The 7303-nt window shown below is 38.8% G+C and overlaps 1 non-coding gene across 1 annotated transcript; it reads left to right on the top strand.

Moving 5' to 3' along the window:
• Positions 1 to 1767: 1767 nt before the first annotated feature.
• Positions 1768 to 1840, top strand: TRNAG-CCC (transfer RNA glycine (anticodon CCC)). The gene has a single exon. It is a non-coding gene; the product is annotated as a tRNA-Gly (tRNA).
• Positions 1841 to 7303: the final 5463 nt, after the last annotated feature.

The raw sequence follows: 7303 nt of genomic DNA, 5'->3' as shown, positions 1-7303 counted from the left end.
TCTCTATTTTGTTCATCATTGTATCCCAAGACCCAAGAGAAGCACCTAGAACATAATAGGTCCTCAACAAATATTTGTTGAATGACCATTCTGCAGATGATATTGATGACAGTTATTTCCACAGACAGACATTGCTCCATGCAGACAGGTATTTTCCTAAAAAGTACAAAATTCCCATATTCAAACAATGACCCATTACAAAAACAAAATTCTTTGGGGAAAGAAGAAGAATAAAAAATAAAATCTATTATTGTATACATTTCTTTCTTTCTTTTAACTGAAGTATTGTTGATTTACAATGTTGTGTTAACTTCTGCTGTATAGCAAAGTGATTCAATCATACATATATATATACACATTCCTTTTTATATTCTTTTCCATTATGGTTTATCACAGGATAGTGAATATAGTTCCCTGTGCTATACAGTAGGACCTTGTTGTTTATCCATCTTATATATACTAGTTTGCATCTGCTAATCCCAAACTCCCAATCCTTCCCTCCCCCAGCCTCTCCCCCTTGGTAACCACAAGTCTGTTCTCTATGTCTATGAGTCTGTTTCTTCATTTGTGTCATATTTTAGATTCCACATATATGTGATATCATATGGTATTTGTCTTTCTCTTTCTGACTTACTTCACTTAGTATGGTAATCTCTAGTTGTATCCATGTTGCTGCAAATGGCATTATTTCATTTTTTTTGGCTGAGTAGTATTCCATTGCATATATGTACAACATCTTCTTTATCCATTCATCTGTTGATGGACATTTAGGTTGTTTCCATGTCTTGGCTATTGTGAATAGTGCTGCTATGAACATAAGGATGCATGGATCTTTTTGAATTATGGTTTTATTATTGCATACATTTCTTGAGGTGGGAGATCCTGACATAGTGATCCAGTCACACATAGTGGATCTATATATGTAAATCTACTCACACATACATCGTTATCCAAACATACAAGTCTGTTCATTTCAGGAATCTGGTCAACTAAATCACACACAGTGGTCTGTCCAATTCTTTCCCCAAGTAATATCTATTCATTTTGGGGTGATGCAGGCTAATCTTCATACAATTACATCTATCTGAAATTGTATCACAATTCCCCAGGCCTTTTTTCAATGGCTTTTGCAATCTGCCTCATACAGAATCCTAGTATTCCATGTTGAGGTGCTGTAAAAGCATTTCACAGCAAGATCATATCAAGTACAATGTGAAAGAGTTGCTCCCCTACCTCCAATATTTGAAGTTTATGTGAAGGTATAATTTCAGAATCCAGCACCTTTCTCTGTTATTGTTTCCAAGTTATACTCATCCTTACCCTGTAGGACAGCAGTTCTACCCAACCAAAATTAAGGATGATGCCTCTGGTGACACCAGAGTATCTCCACCTTGTATCTCCACCTATATAACTGATATTATAAAAAGAGAAAAAAATAATAAATAATTGTGACCACCACAACTTCCCACCCTTATTTGTCCTTCCTCAATTTTTTACACCTTCCCCTTAAAGGTGACCAATAGTTACAAATTTATATCTTTATTATCATTTGTCATGTACATTTATAATAATTAGATTGAGAGATATAAAAGTTAAATGCTTGACCATTTTTCAACAAAGTATACACGTTGTGAATTTCAAAGCATTTGAGAACTTCTGATTTAAGAATTCGCTTGGAAATTAATTCTCTCTTCCCTAGATTGAATTGGATCTAGCCTGGGGTGGATGTTAAAATCAAAGTGCCTTCAAAAAGTGGATCTAGGGATTTCCCTGGTGGTCCAGTGGTTAAGACTCCACACTCCCAATGCAGGGGGCCCGGGTTCGATCCCCGGTCAGGGAACTAGATCCCAAGTGCCTCAACTAAGACCCAGCACAGCCAAATAAATAATAAATATTTTTTTAAAAAGGGGGATCTAATTCAATTGAGAGTAGGCATATATACCCTTACCGAGCATGGATCTAAAATCAGTGGAAATGCTGAATGGTTGTTACAATATTTGGAGCTCTCCCTTAGTATAGAATCACTTGCAGTGTTGAACAGAGTATTACTAGGACAAAAATTTTTTTAAATCTCATGCAAAAGTAACAGGATTAAATGTGTCTTTGATGAATAATATTTAAAGAAAAAAATTCTTTAACAAAAAAATCTCCACTCATATAAAACCATCCAATCCCAATTGGCCATCGTCACTGTGATTTCCTGATGTGTGACTTCTTTGTCTCCAACTCCATGCTCTGATTGCAACTGTCACTGAGTCACACAGCCGGCTCTAGGCATGGAGCCAATTTGATTACAACAACTGCTTGTGTGACAGAGAAAGGTGGTTTTCAGGGCCCTAGCAAATGGCTCACCCAAGCTTCTGACTCTGGGGCATAAATTTTGACTGTCATTCACAAGATGGAAAATAAAGATCCGCCTAACCTAGTAAACCAGCAACCTGGGAAATACATATGGACACAGAGTTCTACAACCAGGATATGGTAGGAATGATCAGATTGATCCCACTCTAGCCTTGTAATAAGCACAAAAGAGCACAACCACATTCCTCAAAAGCACAATTTCCACATATACTTAATACATTTGCAATCATTTTTATTTTCCAAGGTTACAGGTGTGGCTTGCTCATGTTTTAATCCAGGTGCCTCATGCATGGCATATGCATAAAAATAGTTATTTTAATTCTAAGTGACTTGTTATTTCATAATATATAAAATATTAACAAGTCACTTAGAGGCAGAAAGGTACCGGCTAGGTAGCCTCATCCACCCCAAAACCTGCTGATTCAGGGGGAGGAATCTAAGTATTCTTTTAATCTTTAAGACTGAACTGAATTGTTCTGTTTTAAATTAGTTGTTTTAGTTTCATGGAAACCAAGCCCTGTTTTGTTTTTGTTTTTGTTTTTGTTTTTGTTTTTTGTGGTACGCGGGCCTCTCACTGTTGTGGCCTCTCCCGTTGCGGAGCACAGGCTCCAGATGAGCAGGCTCAGTGGCCATGGCTCACGGGCCCAGCCGCTCCGCGGCATGTGGGATCTTCCCGGACCGGGGCACGAACCCGTGTCCCCTGCATCAGCAGGCGGACTCTCAACCACTGCGCCACCAGGGAAGCCCCCAAGCCCTGTTTTGTTTTGGTTTTTTTACTTATCAAATAATATGGCATTCTACTAGTATAGTTAATACAATCAAAAATTATTTATGCAGGGAATTCCCGGTCCAGTGGTTAGGACTCTGCACCTCCACTGCTAGGGCCACGCGTTCCATCCGTGGTTGGGGAACTAAGATCCCACAAGCCATGCGGTGAGGCCAAAAGAAAAATTATTTATGTAAATAAGATATCTTAACCATAATGACAACTATGAAGGATATCACTTTGTATTTATTTTCATGTCTCTATGTTTCTTTTTCTGGTTTTCTATTTTATTTATTTATTTTTGGCTGCGTTGGGTCTTCATTGCTGCATGCGGGCTTTCTCTAGTTGTGGCGAGCGGGGGCTACTCTTCGTTGTGGTGCGCAGGCTTCTCATTGCAGTGGCTTCTCTTGCTGCGGAGCACGGGCTCTAGGTGTGCGGGCTTCAGTAGTTGTGGCATGCAGTCTCAGTAGTTGTGGCTCACGGGATCTATAGCACAGACTCAGTAGTTGTGGCTCACGGGCTTAGTTGCTCTGCAGCATGTGGGATCTTCCCGGGCCAATGATCGAACCTGTGTCCCCTGCATTGGCAGGTGGATTCTTAACCACTGCGCCACCGGGGAAGTCCCTTCTGGTTTTATAGAACAGGAAAACTCTTCAAACCCCTGGAAAGAAGTAAGCCTTTCATTATGATATATCTTTTGCCCTAACTAATGGTATATCTTTTTTTTCATTCATATAGTTCACCTGACAAAATCTTCCTAAACTGAGTACTTAGGCATTTGTGGGAGAAAGAAAAATAGACTGAAAAATAATCATTGGAGCTACCATATAATGAATAGTTCTTGGGCTCCACTCCTGTGCTAGTGCTTTACATGTATTATCTCAAACAAACCTACATGGCTGTTACTATTCTTATGCCCACTTTCCAACTGAAGAAACTTAAAGAAGTTAAGTAATTTGCCCAAGGTGATCTAATAAGTAGGGAGCTGAAGTTCAACCCCAAAGCACAGTTCTTTCCTGTTTACATACAGAGTTAGAACCAAAGGAAAAGATGCATTTTGCTATTCCAACCAGCAATTTGGATGGCAAATGAGACACATGTGCCTGAAACAACTTAAATGATTCTACAGGAATACAAAAGGTAATATAAGATGGTCTACGGAAAGGACCACTTTCTAGTAAAATAAACCAACTCTACAAGCAAAGTAGAACTTAGGAAAGTCAATCCCAGACTACAAAGAATCTGCAATTTTTAGTCATCCCCATTCTTCCTCCCTCTAGAACATTCATCTCCCAGCTCAGCCAGCTTTTTTTGTGCTTTTGTTTTGCAGCTGGGGTGTCCCTCAGGGTACTCAGCTTTCCATAGATTTCTGGCCACAGTAGAAACTTACTCTTCTTTCCTTTTAGCTGAATCAAAGCTGGAAGTTTCCAAAAAGTATTCTACTAAGAAACAAAGGGAAAAATGAACAGGGAGGAGAAAGAAGGGGAGGAGAGAAAGTTTAAAAAAAAAAATGAAGAGAGAAGTAAGAACATTTGAAATTACAGAAATTAATGTTTACAAATGCCAGATATTTTAAAGTTTTTGTTTTGTTGCTTTGTTTTGTTTTCCATTCCTAAGGAAAGTCTACTCAGAGCTCTGTCTTTTCAATTTAGTTAATTCAAAGATCTCAAGTTTCTTTGTTTGCCTTTCACTGGGGGTGGGGGTAGGTGGCAGCTAAGGTTTCTCTGTGAATAAAGTGCGTCCATTATCTTATTTCACTAGAGGGACCCAATGAATGTGGTATTATCATCAGCTTTTTACAGAATAGGAAACTGAGGTTCAGAAAAATGAAATACCTTTTCCAAGGGAGCAGAATTTCTGACCCTTCTCCTCTCACAGTTCCACTTTACAGCCTTCAGAGCTCTCCCTTTTTTTGGCCCTGAGGCACTTGCTGCTACCACTTTGCATTCTCTCCTCCACCCATAGGTTCTCCAGTAGTGGAAGCAAAAGTCAGCCGTAGGTAGTACACCTAAGACTGGGGCTTAGAGGTTGCATGCAAAGACTCTCAGAATGCTTGGGTTCAAAGCCTTGTGGATTATGTGTGTGTGACTGTATGACCTTGAGCAAGTGCCTCAACCTTCCTGGGGTGAGATTTCTTCATCTGTAAAATGGGGATGAATCATGGTGTACCACCTTACGGGTGAGAACTAAATATGTAAATACCTCCGTGAAGTGATTAGAGCAGTGCCTAGTGCAGATAAGCGTTACATAATTGTAAAATGCTGCTATTAGGGAAGTTGTTGTGTGGGAAGGAATAAGAAATTAGGACTTTAACACTCTTCCTAAAACTATCGGCACTCACTGAGTGATCATGGGTCAGCTGATGGGTCAGCTCCATGGCTTGGAACAATAATGATAAACAGCAAGGAATATCTCCGAAAACAGGAATACCTTGGAATTGCCAGTGTTAATACAATCTATTATATTGATCTTTGAAGTAATGGTTCACAAGGGAAAAAACACATCCTGTTGTTGAAAGATAAACAGAGGCATATCACATTTTTAAGAGTTTGAGCAAAAACTGATTCAAATCAGGCAGAGACAAACCGGAAGTGGTTAGGAGTGCTTCACCAAAAGAGCTAGTGGAAAGACTTTTCTAGAGAAAAGGCAGAAGCAAAGTAAAGAAATTATTTGATTGGCTGTAACTTAAGTGTTTGCCTTATTTGGGAAAGCCAAGTTGGCTGTTTGTGGTTGGTCGTCCTTAGGTTTCCTTTTCTTAACCTTGAGGCATTTCAGCTTAAGTTTTGGTTTGCTTACAGGAGCTACTAAGGCAATAAAGCCACCTCAGAGACTTCTCTGGCAGTCCAGTGATTAAGACTCCACGCTTCCACTGCAGGGGGCATGGGTTCGATCCCTGGTTGGAGAACTAAGATGTTACATGCACAGTGAGACCAAAAAAGAAAAAAGAAAGACACCTCAGTCTAATGGCCTTGTTTAATTAGTTTAATACTGTTGGCCATTTTCTTACTGTGTGTATTTCTTTGAGCAAAAAAGGAACTACAGATAAACAGTTGTTTATCTTGGGGCTGAAGCAACCTTCAGAGGTGATATTTAAATGCTTTCATACTCAACCACAGCCTTCCAACTACCTTTCATTCCAATACAGATGTTATGAAAACACACACAGAGAAGGCAGATTCAAAGAGAGTCCCAGGTATAAAATTCTTCCCCAAATGGACTGTTCCTCTTGAAGGAAAATGTTATTCATTTATTAAAGAGATATCTATCTATCTATCTAGAAGAGGATTACATAATTTGGAGGACTGGAGAAAAGACATTTTATAGTGATGCCCATTTAAAGAAAACTTCATTGAATGAGATATAGCTTCAAGTCAGGCCTGTTTTCAATGACCTGAAGGATTTAAATGGGTCCTTTAAAAACAGATGTATTATTTGTGCAATAGACTGGTTAAGAAAAGTCTCCAAGTCTTTGACATAAATAATAATACTTTAAGCAAAATTAATATTCCTGCTATAAAACTAACTTCTGTCTTACCTATTGAAGCCTAACTTCTGTCTTACCTATTGAAGTTTCCAGTTATTTTTAGAACAGTTTAGATGTGACCTGGGAAACTTTATTTTTAACAGGTTCCTTGGGCAATTCTGATGCACACCAAAATTTGGAACCCGCTAACATACTTTTTAAAGGCTGCCAAGTAGTATATTATATAGACATATACCATTTATTTCATCAGTCTCCTTGTCTTGTGCATTTAGGTTTAATCTAAGTTTCCACCATTATAAATCATGCTGTGATAACTTTCTTTATAATAACAGCTAACATTTATTGCATGTTTCCTATGTATCAGCCACTGCACTACACACTTATTTCCTTAGGACAAATTCTTAAGAGGTAGAGTTACTCAGATAAGTTTTGTGTATTTTTAAGGTTTTTGATGCCCATTGCCAAGATGACACTCCAGAAGGTTTGCTCTGTGGTGACTTTTGAGTGGGAAAACACTAACGGTTATGTTGCATGAAGACTAGTATTCAGCTATCAGCTCAGTAAGCACCCACAAACAGTGGCTCATTCAAGAGACTTAGAAAAGATACAGCACAATGTTCTGACTCGTTCATCATATCTTAGCTGCTATTGTTGCTAAAAGTAGCACTCCTGAGTGGTTGCTTCCAGGAATG

This window comes from Lipotes vexillifer, unplaced genomic scaffold, assembly GCF_000442215.2.
Source record: "Lipotes vexillifer unplaced genomic scaffold, Lipotes_vexillifer_v1.1 scaffold408, whole genome shotgun sequence".
Classification (NCBI taxonomy): domain Eukaryota; kingdom Metazoa; phylum Chordata; class Mammalia; order Artiodactyla; family Lipotidae; genus Lipotes; species Lipotes vexillifer.
The sequence above is the reverse complement of the archived record's forward strand: the minus strand, read 5'-3'. Positions and strand labels throughout refer to the sequence as shown.